This window comes from Mustela nigripes, chromosome 7 (genome assembly GCF_022355385.1).
Source record: "Mustela nigripes isolate SB6536 chromosome 7, MUSNIG.SB6536, whole genome shotgun sequence".
Lineage (NCBI taxonomy): Eukaryota > Metazoa > Chordata > Mammalia > Carnivora > Mustelidae > Mustela > Mustela nigripes.
The window spans coordinates 37,214,362-37,229,602 of record NC_081563.1 but is presented as its reverse complement, the minus strand read 5'-3'; the positions used below and the strand labels follow the sequence as shown (position 1 = coordinate 37,229,602).

Genomic DNA, 15,241 nt, shown 5'->3' with positions numbered 1-15,241 from the left:
TTCTATTACAAAATCAAAGAGGTATATATATATCCATTCAGGCAGACTAGAAAATTTCTTGCGAGGCCGGGTTGGCATTCTGGCTGTTTTAACAAAAAACGTTCTGAACTTTTATAACACTATAAAACCTGAAGTTCCAAGAAAAATGAGTACATATATTCATCAAAAGATAAGCACAAGAATGTTCTTTGCAGCTTTAGTCATAATAGTAAAAAACTGTTAACAACCCAAATCATCATCAACAGGTGAATGGATAAATTTGCTTTATTTATATGATGAAATGCTATAAGGCAAAAAATAATTAGCCACTGTTACACGCAATATGGACAAATCTTATAGACACAATTATGAGTAAAAGAAGTTAGACATGAGGGTATTGTTTGATTCCATTTATATGCATTTCAGGAAAAGGCAAAACTAACCTATTGTGACAGAAGTCAAAATACTAATTACCTCTTGGAGGGTTGTAACTGACAATAAAGGGGTACTAAGGAATATTCCGGGGTGTTGAAATATTCTGCACATTTATCTGTGTGGTGATCATTATATATACATACATATTTATGTGTAAAAATTCATCAAGTTGTACATTTTCAAACAGCGTACTTTCAAACTGTGTACTTTACTGCCTATACTCACACCATAACAAAATTTAAACAGCACCAAAAAAACCTATGGACATTCACCCTTTATTTTACCACCCTTCTCCTCCAACATGAGCTCCTTAAAGCATAAATCTTTTTATATCTTAAAATCACTAATTCATACTTATCACTTTGACTGGAGCTATTTAAATACCTAAGTATTCAAGCTACAAATGCCGCATATGAATTTATGTCCTACTTTACATAAATTCTTTAACTGTGAAATATGGGGTGTTTATATTTGTCATTCGACAAAAAGCAATGAAAGATATTTTACATTTCTTTCTTCTCCCTTAGCCTATTAACCATTTCAGCATTCATATAATAACAAATTTAAACTTGGGAATTTATGTATGGTTACAAATAAGAAGATAGAAAAAGCAAATAAAGAACACTGATCCCCATTTCCATGAACTGTTTATAAATGCTTTACAAAAATCAGCTTTGGGGGCATCTGGGTGGCTCAGTTGGTTAAGCAATTGCCTTCGGCTCAGGTCATGATCGTGGAGTCCTGGAATCAAGTCCCGCATCGGGCTCCCTGCTCCGCGGAGAGTCTGCTTCTTCCTCTGAAGCTCCCCCTTCTCATGCTCTCTCTCCCTCTCTCTCTCTCTTTCTCCCTCACTCATTCTCTCTCAAATAAATAAATAAAATCTTTTTTAAAAAACCCAAAAACCAAAAATCAGCTTTGGGCACAAATGGAAAGCATGTATGGCATGCTGGAAGAGGAGACTTCCAGGGAGGATAGCTGGCTTCTAATTCCAATTCCGCCACCAAAACAAAATAAAGCTATCTTGATTGAGCACCTACTAATGTATCACACTCTAATCTAGATCTGTGAAAAATAAAAAACAGAAGAGATAATATAAGTAAGAGTGTTTAGCATTCTCTAGATTCTGAATTAGCTCAACACCATTATGAAAGCTGTTTTGTTTATTAAACCCAAGAAACTTGTTTAAATTTAATAAATCAAAAAGAGAAGTTCCCAGTTCAATTCCATATGGAGACTTTTCATTAGTGTAGAATAATAGAGTGATTATGTCTTTTTTAGGAAGAGGCCTATTCATGTTTATGAACATGTAAATAACTGTTCAGTTAACCAACAAAATTATTCTTTTTTTTTTTTAAAGATTTTATTTATTTATTTGACAGAGAGAAATCACAAGTAGATGGAGAGGCAGGCAGAGAGAGAGAGGGAAGCAGTCTCCCTGCTGAGCAGAGAGCCCGATGCGGGACTCGATCCCAGGACCCTGAGATCATGACCTGAGCTGAAGGCAGCGGCTTAACCCACTGAGCCACCCAGGCGCCCCCCAACAAAATTATTCTTAAAATAATTTATCTCTTAGGCAAATTCATAGAGACGGAAAGTAGATTAGGGATTGACAAATAGATCAGAGGGAGGAATGTGGAGTGACTGTCAATGGCCACAGGGAGTTTTCTTCTTGGAGTGATGAAAATGTTCTAAAATTTAAAAAAAAAAAAAAGGTTCTAAAATGAGATAGTGGTAATGATGGCACAACTCTGAATTTCCTAAAAACCAGTGAGTTGTACAATGCCCTCACTGATTAGGACATGTTCTTATTCTGAGGTAAATTTCACTAAACCCTTATAAACTGATTTGTTTCATAAAGGACGCTACTTTTTCCCCCATTCTGATATTGTTGCTATTAAAACAATTTAACCTGAACCATTCAGTCTTACCTCCACAAGTAGTTTCTGCTTTTTCTTTATGCTTGCCTAAACGCTCCTGCTACAAGCTACAGATCAGAAACTGAGTCTTCTGGAAGAAACACAAAAGCCTCAATAAAAGACTATACAAGTACTTCTAATAGTTGATATTACAAAGATGTTACTCATAAATACAAGCATCCTGGGAAAAGCTGACATGATCACCAGAAAAAAGACATTTCTCAGAAGGTATCAAGTGAAGGTCAAAGATGTCTTTACATCCCAGAAGCAGATGACTTCATAGAAGTAGACTGCTTATCCTAAGACCAACAGAACACAAATTTCCTAGATACTTGAAACTACTGCTTGTAACACTTTTCTTTTCATGCTTTTGTTCTAAATCACCCTGTCATTTCTCCTATACTGTGGATAATGGAGAAGAACTACTCTGAACTGATGCGCTGGTAACCAGCTCATCATCCACCTAGCTCACCACCGGCAAGGCTCAACCGCAGGCTGACCTCAGACCTGGCAGAATGCCTCATGAGCCTCCAGAATACGGAAATAGAGGCAGTCTTGGGAGGTGCTGCTACATAGCTATTTTTAACCCACCTCCATATATCTCCTTGTATGGTTGCTGTTCCTCAGCCACAGGGTACCCTACCACTCATGCTGCCTATGACTAATTTGGCCTCTTTGGTTTCAGTGTTACCCAGTAAGACGATGGACACGAGGAGCTGACACCATGGTGATCCTACATTTGTTGTCAATATAAATAATAAACTGAATTTTACTGGCTGAATTTGTCAGCATGCACTTGCTTGGGTCTAGGCTTGCCCATGCCTAGTCTGATCTTTTCCCTCACCATATATAGCTTATGTATGATCCTCTTGATAAAGTCTTGACCTAACTCCCTACATTATACCTCCCAAACTCGTTATTTCTTCTCAAGGAAAACGCTGTCCAGTCATGGAAGAGCTACCTGACATGAGTTTTTGTGATTTTATGTTTATCCCCAAACTGAACCTTGGGCTAGATGGCTTGCTAGGTGGCTCATCTTACCTGTTTCAGCAAATGTTTCTTTTACAAACTACCAGTGGTAAAATCTGACAGATATCTACAACTCTCAAAGTGTTTTTCTCTTTATCCTTTATCCAACACATTCTTACACCCTCTGGAATGTATTTGGTTTGCAGAAATTAGGGTTATCCCTTTTTGACTATCTACAGCTATAGCAAGTTTCACTCTCAAGCCAATCTCAGAATTTGCAAAAGCCTCAACTCAAAACAATTCCTTCGAGAATGAGACTTGGTACAAATTCATGGGCAAAATTATAAATTTTAATTAGCCTAACATCCTCCATAGTTTTATGACAACACTTCCAACTTTTCCTTAACTCTATGTAAGTTATCAGGATCCCAGAGATAACAAAGAATCCCTTTCTCACTTTTTTTTTTAACAAGTAATTCTACTTCTGTTTTTACGTATGTAACCCTTCTAATCTACATTTCCTGAATCAACATGTTTATTCATGTTTGTCTAATCAAAACCTAACTTGCATATGCACATAACTATATATAAAAATATAATAATTAATCAATTTGAGATTATTTCCTTCCCATGTCCTTCAGGAGACTATGCTTCTGTGGGAGTGTCTGAAGGGACACTGATCTCCCCAGAGCAAAAAACAGATACTCTTTTTACTAGAATCATTTGGGATCTATTTTCAACTAAACAGGTCACATAACTTGAAAACGTTATCCAAAATATGTTATTAACATTGACTGAAAAGATAAATAATACCGCAAAGCCCCAGAGTTACAACAAACCAAAGTCATTGATCTAAGTGGTTGTAGATAATAGCATAAGCCCTAGATTTCTCGCTGGCAAGCCAAGAAAAATTATGAATTACTGCTAATACTTCCTTCTACCCAGGAAGTAATATCACAGGGAAAGTTGACCAATCTATATTCAAATAAAAGATAAGACAACTTAGCTATCAAAAGTGGACACAGGGGGACGCCTGGGTGGCTCAGTTGGTTAGGCAGCTGCCTTCGGCTCAGGTCGTGATCCCAGCGTCCTGGGATCGAGTCCCACATCGGGCTCCTTGCTCCGCGGGGAGCCTGCTTCTCCCTCTGACTCTGCCTGCCTCTCTGTCTGCCTGTGCTCGCTCTCGCTCGCTCTCGCTTGCTCTCTGACAAATAAATAAATAAAATCCTTAAAAAAAAAAAAAAAAAAAAATAAGTGGACACAGGGGCACCTGGGTGGCTCAGTGCGTTTAAAGCCTCTGCCTTCAGGTCAGGTCATGGTCCCAGGGTCCTGGGATCGAGTTCCACATCAGGCTCTCTGCTCAGCAGGGAACCTGCTTCCCTCTAACTCTGCCTGTCTCTTTGCCTACTTGTGATCTGCCTGTCAAATAAATAAGTAAAATCTTAAAAAAAAAAAGTGGATGCAGGAGGCACCTGGGAGGCTCTGTCAGTTAAGCTTCTGCCTTTGGCTCAAGTCATGAATCCAGGGTCCTTGCTTGTCTCTCTCCCTCTGCCTCTCCCTCTCACGCGTTCTCTCCTCACTCAAATAATTAAAATCTTAAAAAAAAAAAAAAAGTGGACTCAGAAGTAAGTAAGATTCCCTTACTTTGGTCATCCCTCTAAAGAGCCTTCTAGTCTCTTCTTATAATTTAATCATGGCTATTCTTGTCTCACAGTTTTTCAGTGCCTGGTCTCCAGAGTCATATATGCTTCTGCATAGCTCTTATTTCATCAGATGGTACAAATACTCATTTGGTAACAGAAGGAAAACAAAAGGACTCTGATATTCAGTCAGGCTAAATACTAAGGCCTTTGATCATAATTCCTACAAAGATCATAACCCATACAGCAGTGAATACATAGCACGCTGTTCTATAAGGGTAGGACTAAGGCGGTACTGTTAAAATAAAACTCTACCAAGTTCTCAGCATGTGCATATAAAAGTGCTGATCTAAAAAGAAAAAAACAAAAGTGCTGACCTTATATCTCTGAATCTAACAGACACTTTCATATCCCACCTCAGAACTCTTTATAAAGCAATCTCTATGCTTTTTGTGACAGAACAAAATCAAAAGGAAGAATTTCTGGTTCCCAAATGACCCAATCAGAACATAAAACCTAGAATTCCTAATATATAATAAACCTTCTATTTTCCTCTTTATCTTTCCCACTTTCAGCATGGAGAGAGAGAGTGAACTCATTTCTTACCCAGCAAGCAGATTAACTAAGCTTCAAAAAAAAAAAATCTTGAGTGAATTATATTATTCCTTGAATGCTATTTATAGAGCCTTTTGTTGATCAATATATAAACTATGTTAAAATTCTTAAGATTGAGGTGAAGCTAGGACCAAGATTAATTTACACAGGGGTGTGCCAGAAATCCTTTACTAATTTTTATGTGTGAGCTGCAAATTTGGCTCTGAGCTTCAGGGAACAAGGATTAGGTTTAAGACAATAGTGCTTCTAAGACGAAAACAGACCAGTTGCTAAAGAGAGGTTCAGTTTTTTCTAGTAGTGAGATGAGAAAGAAATTTCTCTTGAGTCCTCACAGAGACAATATTATCTGATAAAATTGTCAGTTCTTGACACAATGGACACGACTTTCAATAGTGTCCATACAACAAATGCAATAGTTTATCACCTACAGCATGCCCCAATTTGAACCAGGGCTTGCTGCCAAAATCCAATTGTGAAAAAGCAATTATATAAGAAAAAAATAATATTGTCCAAGTATGCAATTATCTGATGTTCTGACTTGTTTAAAGATTCTATTATTTTAAGTAATCTCTTTACCCAGCTTGGGGCTTGAACTCACAACCCCAAGACCAAGGGTTACATGCTCAACCAACTGAGCCAGCCAGCCAGCCACTCCTCTGATAACCTGATTTAATCTAGGGATAAAATCTACAACATCAAGAGCAGAGATTCTCGGGGCGCCTGGGTGGCTCAGTGGGTTAAAGCCTCTGCCTTTGGCTCGGGTCATGATCCCAGGGTCCTGGGATCGAGCCCCGCATTGGTCTCTCTGCTCAGAGGGGAGCCTACCTCCCTTCCTCTCTCTCTGCCTGCTTGTGATCTCTGTCTATCAAATAAATAAATAAAATCTTAAAAAAAAAAGAGCAGAGATTCTCAAAAACTATACATATATTAGAATTTTTCTGTCCTCCTAACAAAAAAAGGGGAGGCATTCATTCACTTAACATGTATTTATTCACCACCTTCTCAGTGGGCATACAATGACAAACAAGACATGGTCTCTTCTTTCAAGAAGTTTTTAATCTAGTGATGAGGGAGATAGACATCAATGAAAAAACCATATAAATAAAGTAACAACCATACACTTCATGGTGTATTCTCTACTAAATTTATACTAGGAGAAAGTCATCTGTCAGAGGCACCTGGAAGGCTTTCCCTGAGCAAGTCATGAAGTGACTAATTCTAATGAGGAGTTCTAGCCTAAGAGATAAAGGGCTGCAGAGGGATCCGTGGCAGGCAGAGATAATAGGATAAGCAAAATTTCTGTGTAGAAGAACTGAGACAATGCCAAGGTCACTGGATTATAAATAAAATGGGAAAGCTGGTTTAAAATTATGCTGGAGTGACGGGTGGTTCTAGATCATGCAGAGCTTTGACCATGTCTGGGGTTTATTTAATATAAATGAGAAAGCACTGAAGGGTTTCCAGGTGAGGAGCTGATGTAATTAGATCTCCATTCTGAAAGATAACTTTGAGAGTAAAAAAACAAGACCTAAAGGGGAAATAAAACAGATAGCAGGAAAGCAGTTAGGATGCCACTGCAATAAACAAGCAAGAATCTAGGGGCACCTGGGTGGCTCAATGGGTTAAGCCTCTGCTTTCAGCTCAGCTCATGATCTCAGGGTCCTAGGATCGAGCCCCGCACTGGGTTCTCTGCTTGGCGGGGAGCCTGCTTCCCCTCTCTCTCTGCCTGCCTCTCTGCCTACTTGTGATCTCTCTCTCTCTCTGTCAAATAAATGAATAAAACATTAAAAAAAAAAAAAACAAGCAAGAGTCTAGAAGAAGAATGGAACATATTTGGAGAACCTAATAACTTGACATTGCTCCCTCAAATACACACAGTATGAATGGGAATGTTTTTTCTACAACAGCGTTGAAGCAAAAAAAAAAAAGGCTGAAAACTATCAATTCAAGAAATTAGTAATTATTATCATTCAGGCGACCCTCCATGAATATTATAAACATTCTCATGATTGATATGTTTTTTTAAAAGATTTTATTTATTTATTTGACAGAGAGAAAGAGAGAGATCACAAGTTGGCAGACAGGCAGGCAAAGAGAGAAGAGGAAGCAATCTCCTTGCTGAGCAGAGAGCCCCATGTGGGGCTTAATCCCAGGACCCTGAGATCATGACCTGAGCCAAAGGCAGAGCCCTTAACCCACTAAGCCACCCAGGCGTCCCAGATTTGTATGTTTTAAATGTCACCTCCTTATTCCTTAGATCGTTCCTTTGAACAGGATCAACATTTTTCTTAAAAGTAGTAAGGATATGAATGAATAATGTGTAAATATTCTATATCACAGGAGCACACAATCCCCATCATTTCAGCCTCAAAATGTTCACAGCAGGCATTATAATGATCTGATGCAGGTAATGAATATATCAGTAACATAATAATGGAACATATAAATTCAAGCAATTTAAACTTCCTGGTGAACCTCCCAGTAACATAATAATGGAACATATAAATTCAAGCAATTTAACTTCCTGGTGAACCTCCCACTATAAATTTAGTAGAGAATACACCATGAAGTTATTAATTAAAAGACTTAAAGAAAAGGAGTCCTTAGAAGGAGATCTATGTGGGACGCCTGGGTGGCTCAGTTGGTTAAGCAGCTGCCTTCAGCTCAGGTCATGATCCCAGCGTCCTGGGATCTAGTCCCACATCGGGCTCCTTGCTTGGCAGGGAGCCTGCTTCTCCCTCTGCCTCTACCTGCCACTCTGTCTGCCTGTACTCACTCTCGCTCCTCTCTCTCTCTGACATAAATAAATAAATAAATAAATAAATAAAATCTTTAAAAAAAAAAAAAAAAAGAAGGAGATCTATGCTTTTATTTAAACACGTTTTTTCAGGAAATAAAAGGTTAGAAATAAGTGAGCTATACATTCAACTAAAGAACTCAGAAATGGGTAAACCCAGGAGAAGAATGAAAATAATAAATATAAGGGAAGAAATCAACAAAATACAGAAAACAAAAGAGAACATAAATAAAACTAAAGGCTCTTCTTTAAGGAAAGCATTAATATTTAAGGAAAGCACTATAATATTCATTATAGTGCCAGTTTGTCTTCATAGTCCTGCAATCAATCTCTCACATCTAGATATTAACAAATAAAAAATGCAAATAATTCCATTTTAGCTGTTCCTTTTCTAAAAAAGGGTAAACTAACTTTGTTATTGTCCCCAGAAAGGCCATAATACTGCCTAGAACAGAACCTTTAAAAAACAGGGTCATCAGAGGATTACGGATATGTGACTTTAACAAATACTTTAAAATATAATTCTCAGCACTTTTTTTGTCTATACTTTTTATTATCTAATTCTTTTACTATTTAAGGTTATCTTCAATTCTAGCAAATGTGTTTATGATCAAGTAACAGTAACTCTGAAGTAAAATAACACCTTAAATCAAATTTACAGTAAAAAAAAACCCCAACATGATAGTTAACAATTACTGAATAATTACTATGCTACAGAGATGTTCAATCAGTTCACTTCATTTTCATGTTAATTATGAAATATGTTGTTATCCTCATTAAACAGGTGAAGAAAAGGGACAAAGTGCTTAACTGATTCTGCTAGTAGATGACAGAGCTAGAGCCCAAACTCTGTCTGATTCTCAGATCCATAATTCTTTACCATGTTGTTATAACAGCTACACACATTTGGTGTTAGGAGGAAACTGCAAATAGCCAAACCACTTAATAGCCACTAATGTAAAGAAGATTATTTAAGAAGCTCACCAACTGGTGGGTAGGATATCGGGGTGTTTACTGTAAACTTTTTTCAACATCTTTGCATATTTGAAACTTTTTGTAATAAATGTTGAAAAAAAGAAACTTCATCCACACACATTTAAGTGATATTTTAAGAGATGACAGAAAAACTGTTAACGTCTAAGAGTTGCATTTCTAACATGCAAAAGTAAATATGAATTACTTCAATTCCACAGAAGTTATTTTATGTTATTTTTTTTAAGATTTTACTTATTTGACAGAGAAAGAGAGAGAAGGAGAGCACAAGGAAGCAGAGCGGCAGGCAGAGGGAGAGGGAGAAGCGGGCTCCCCATCTAGCAGGGCGCGCAATGGGGGACTCCATCCCAGGACCCCAGGATCATGACCCGAGCTGAAGGCAACATGTAACTGACTAAGCCACCAAGATGCCCCCCACTGAAGTTCTTTTAATGTTTATAAGGAAATGGCAGCCACCAGGCTAGATCAGTTGGACTGATAATATGGGACTTAGAGTTATAAGGTACTATGGGGCTTTCTTTTTACTGAACAGTATTTTTTTAGGCGCTCAAAGGAAATTGGTCAAAAATTTTAATTGTATAGATATTTTAAAAAGTAAAAATAATCAAATCACATAGAGGTGGAAAATAGGTTTCCTGTTCATTTCAGGGTCCCAGACAAGCAGATAAAGTAGTGGTCCAGTTTAGTTGGAATGTAGATCAGTGCATCCACTGTGCAAAACAGTATGTAGGGTCCTCAAAAAACTGAATATAGAAATACAATCCACTAATTCCACTACTGGGTATCTATTCAAAGAAAATGAAAACAGTAATTTGAAAAGATATATGCACCCCAGTGTTTACTGCAGCATAATTTAAAACAGACAAGATAGGGAAGCAACCTAAATGTCTATTACTAGATAAATGGATAAAGAAGATGTGATGTATAACACACACATACACACACATAGGAATATCACATATAATATATGTGATACATATATATGTGTGTGTATATACACGTACATATACACATACATACAGAGTAGAATATTATGTGATACACACACACATGCACACACACGCACGGTGGAATATTATTCAGCCCTAAAAAGAGAAAAAGATCTTGCCATTTGTGACAACAGGGATGGGCAATAGAGGGTATTATGCTAAGTGAAATAAGACAGACAAAAACAAATGTCATATGATTTCATGTAAACATGAAGAATCTAAAAAATAAAACAAGCAAGCAAGCAAACAAAAATCAGAAATAGATTCATTCAGAGAACAAACCAATGGGTGCTAGGGTGGAGGGCATTAAAGGAGAGGTCAAAATAGGTAAGGGGAATAAAAGGTATAAATTTCCAGATATAAAATAAATAAGTCATGGGGATGAAAAGCACAGCATAAAGAATATAGTCAATAATATTGTGTAATAACATTCTATGGTGACTACACTTACTGTGATGACCAATGAGTAATGTACAGAATCGTTGAATCACTATGTTGTACACTAATCTAACATAGTATGTCAACTGTACTTTAATTAAAAAAAATTTTAAAAATATATATTATCAGGGCACCTGGGTGGCTCAGTGGGTTAAAGCCTCTGCCTTCGGCTTGGGTCATGATCCCAGGGTCCTGGGATCAAGCACTGCATCAGGCTCTCTGCTCAGCGGGGAGCCTGCTTCCCGTCCCCTCTCTCTGCCTGCTTCTCTGCTGACTTGTCATCTCTGTCTGTCAAATAAATAAATAAAATATTTAAAAAAATACATATATATATATATATATATATATATATATATACACATATATACACACACATGTATTATCCCACTGTTTTCTGGCTTCCAGGGTTTCTGATGAGAAGTACTGTTTAATTCTATTTAAAAGTCACTTATATGACTTGGAAAAAAAAGAAAGTGGTGCAGTTTAGATTAACAGCTCTCATAAGATGAAAGCCTCCACATCAAAGTCAGAAGAAGGAAAAAAAAAAGAGAGAGAGGAATGCTGGAAGTAATGGAAACTGCTATGTTATCACTAAAGGTTCACCATTTAATAAAAACAAAAAGGAGCTAAGCACCAATATCCAGAAAAGAGAGTCAAATACTAATGAGGTAGTTGGCTGCCAGAAGAGTAATTTTCACCTAAATCTAAAGAAGACCCAAACCAAAATCAAACAAACAAACCCCTTATTTAATGAGGACCCAGGATTCTGGCAAAGTGAGCCCACCTGAACCTAGAAATTAGAGCAGGAATGTTAAATAACCAAGTTTGTGACATGTTAAAACCAATTACTTAAAAAGGCATTGTGTAGGGGGCGCCTGGGTGGCTCAGTGGGTTAAAGCCTCTGCCTTTGGCTCTGGTCATGATTTCAGGGTCCTGGAATCAAGCCCTGCATGGGGCTCTCTGCTCAGCAGGAAGCATGCCTCCCCCGCACCCCCTGACTGCCTCTCTGCCTACTTGTGACCTCTCTCTGTGTCAAATAAATAAAATCTTAAAAAAAAAAAAAAAAAAGCATCATCTAAGGTAGAAGAACAAAAGCTCTAGAGCCAGAAAGATATGCACTCAGATTCTGCTTCCCAGTCATATATTACCTATACTGACTTGAACCAATTATCCTTCACCTTAACACTCAGTTTCCTTATCTGCAGATAGGATCAATCAATCTACCATCACAAAGTTGTTTAATGATTAAGTGAGATAAAGTTAGTTAATTACTTAGCACTGTTCACAATAGATAGCCCCCAACTGAAGTTTCCTCTTCTCTTGTGATTTACCTGAAATATGTGCGTTTTAATAGAATGGGTATGGAAGATGACAGATACTTTCACAGAACCTGGGCAACGTTACAAATCCCAAAAGCATGGACTTCAAAGGGGAAATTTCTTTTATTCTTCCATCAGAGAATAACAATGAAAAATTATTTCAAATAAGTAAATGCAGCAAAGAAACTGTGGTGGACCAAATCTGGAGTCTGTTCCTGAGGCTTTTCTCCTTTATCCTATCACTAAGCAATACTCAGCAACAGTCTGTGTGAAAGCCTCCTATATTTCCGAAGTCTCCTGGACCCAACAAGAAAACACAAGATGGAACATAATACCTAGGGTTCATAGTAATTATAGTGACAATAGATATTCATGATGAACCAAAGTAACTAAGGAAAAAAATAACAGTAATTGTCTAGTTAGTAAGAGAGGAAGGTATGCCACAAATTTTATTTACAAAGCGATCCTTTGGAAATATTTATAATAAAATTATAGTTTCTGATAATAAAATATCTATTGATGCTAAATTTCCTGCCCAGTGCCAGATAGAAGAGGCATTGCTGTATATTAATCTCGGGAAATGAAGAGTTGTTGTTGTTTTTTAAGATCTTATCTATTTGACAGAGAGAGACAGTGAGAGCAGGAACACAAGCAGGGGGAGTGGGAGAGGGAGAAGCAGGCTTCCCGCCGAGCAGGGAGCCCCATGTGGGACTCGATCCCAGGACTCCAGGATCATGACCCAAGTAAAAACAGATGTTTAAAGATTGAGACACCCAGGCGCTCCTTGGGAAATGAAGAATTTTCAAATATATCCTTGAGCTTGTATGGTTGACATCATGAAAGAAAACTGTATTACTCCTCAAACATCCTTTATGCCATAAGCTGAGATAGACTATTACGGGAATAAAACAATATTGTGTGTTAGGTTGCCATATGCTTTTTTGAGATTACATTTTTTAAAATTATTTTTTATATTTCATTTGCTATCTTGTTAACTCACTAAGCTAAAATTCATTTCCTTTCATTTCCTTTCAATTTATCCTCTTGACTTAGGCTCTCCAGTATAAGCTGGGGAAACTAGAAACTCAATAGAAACCAATCTCAGCAAATAAAATACAAAGAATTTGAAAGCTAGAAAGTAATCTTCTAGGGGTCATGACATCATAACAAAAGTTGAAAAAGTTGGGGCACCTGGGTGGTTCAGTGGGTTAAGCCTCTGCCTTCGGCTCAGGTCATGATCTCAGGGTCCTGGGATCGAGCCCCATATGCGGCTCTCTGCTCAGCAGGGAGCCTGCTTCCCCCCTCTCTCTCTGCCTGCTGCTCCGCCTACTTGTGATCTCTCTCTGTCAAATAAATAAATAAAATCTTAAAAAAAAAAAGTTGAAAAAGTTTTGATGGATGAATCTAGAGTAAACTGGGTAAAATTACCTACAACCCAATAATATTCAAAAAAATCCCACTTGGTTGGTTAAAGTTCCCAATATGCCAAATTACTTGCTATCATATTACCTATGATATGAGGTATCAGGGCTCTAGGTTTTGGGGAGTGTTCCTGGAGTTATTTTTTTTTTTTTAAACATGTCAAAATTAGGCTTTGGTCTAAGTATCCAGCTAAAGCATGTTTCTCCATTCTGCCTTGGTCTGCTTCAAGTCATTTCTGGATCCCTGAATATGACAAGACTAGAAATTACATGACCCTTAGGTTAGTTACTATTATATCTAATCAGCATAATAGGTCATATATACTAAAAAAACCACGTCATCTGATTTACTATTATTATCTGATCCATTTTCCAGGTTAAGACAGTATTTTAGGTATAGCTTACAACAAGAATCTCCTTGTGTGCTTTATATACTGAAATTTTATCAATTCGATGAAGTACAAATGAACACTAAGGTAAGAGAAAAATGTGCAATTAATGATTATGAAAACCATTTTATGTACAAAAGAAACTAACAATCTTCAAATAGCCAAGTAGAAAATAGGAGTAATAATATTGAGAGAGTAATCAAACCCCACACACAAGAATCAGCGATCTAGTACTTTATAGTCAAGTGCCAGTCATCAAGAAAATCCAAGCAAAAGAGGTGTTGGTTCTTCTGATCTCTATGCATTTTTAATAAATTCTCTTAATAGGTTAAAACCTGTACGAAATAGAATTCTTGTTTTCTATAGCTAAAAATGTGCTGACGTAGGTAGATTTAACTGATCTCATACTCTTTTAAAAATATGTGAGAATATTCTTTATACACTCAATTTTTAATGTTTTAGGATTTAGAAAAACTGTCATATAAGATGAATTTGTAACAAAGTAGGTCGAAATTGCCTGGGATCAAGTAACAGCTAAAAGGAAAAAAAACCCAAACCCCTTTATGGATCCAATATCCCAATCCAGCATCTGGTGTAAGATTTTTTTTTTTTTCTTTTAAATCCTAGTTTCTTTATTATGGAAAATCATCAACTGGGTGTTGGGACTGGTGTTAGATTTAGTACCATCAAGAGGCAACAGTGGCAAGTATGAAATCAAATGCTACACAAACTGTCATAAATAGTTATTTACTCTCTAAATCAGTTTCCTAAACTATAAAATGAAGATATTGCTATCTGTTCTGTCTACATGAATCATATGAATTAAAGTACATGAATTATAGGGGTACCTGGGTGGCTGAGTCAATTAGGCATCTGCCTTTGGCTCAGGTCATGGTCTCAGGGTCCTGGGATCCAGTCCCGCATATGGCTCCCTGCTTCTCCCTCTGCCCCTCCCCCGACTCATGCTTTTTCTCTCTCTCTCTCTCTCAAATAAATAAAATCTTAAAAAAATAAAGTGTGTGAATTGTAAATAATATATGTAAAATATTGAGTATCACAAGTTCTAAACCTAGAACAAGTTCTAAACCTAGTTTTCTATCACTTTCGTAAATAGATTGTTAATAATTAGTACATGGTGTTATAATTTTAATGATAATTAACTTAGGATTCCCTTTAAACACTCCTTGGGACTTGCTTTGGCTATTTGCCACTCAAAAATGTGGGTATGATTTATAAAAGCTGATATATTATAAGAGTTCATTTGAAGTAGTAATATTAAGACATTAACTCACATTAAAAACAAAGCAAAGCATGGGGTGCCTGGGTGGCTTAGTCAGTAAG

At 37.1% G+C, this 15,241-nt stretch overlaps 1 protein-coding gene across 1 annotated transcript in view; it reads right to left on the bottom strand.

Annotated features, from left to right (window-relative positions):
- ZC3H6 (zinc finger CCCH-type containing 6) overlaps window positions 1-15,241 on the bottom strand; it is a 56,926-nt gene that overhangs the window by 32,218 nt on the left and 9,467 nt on the right. The gene's annotated exons all lie outside the window — the stretch shown is intronic.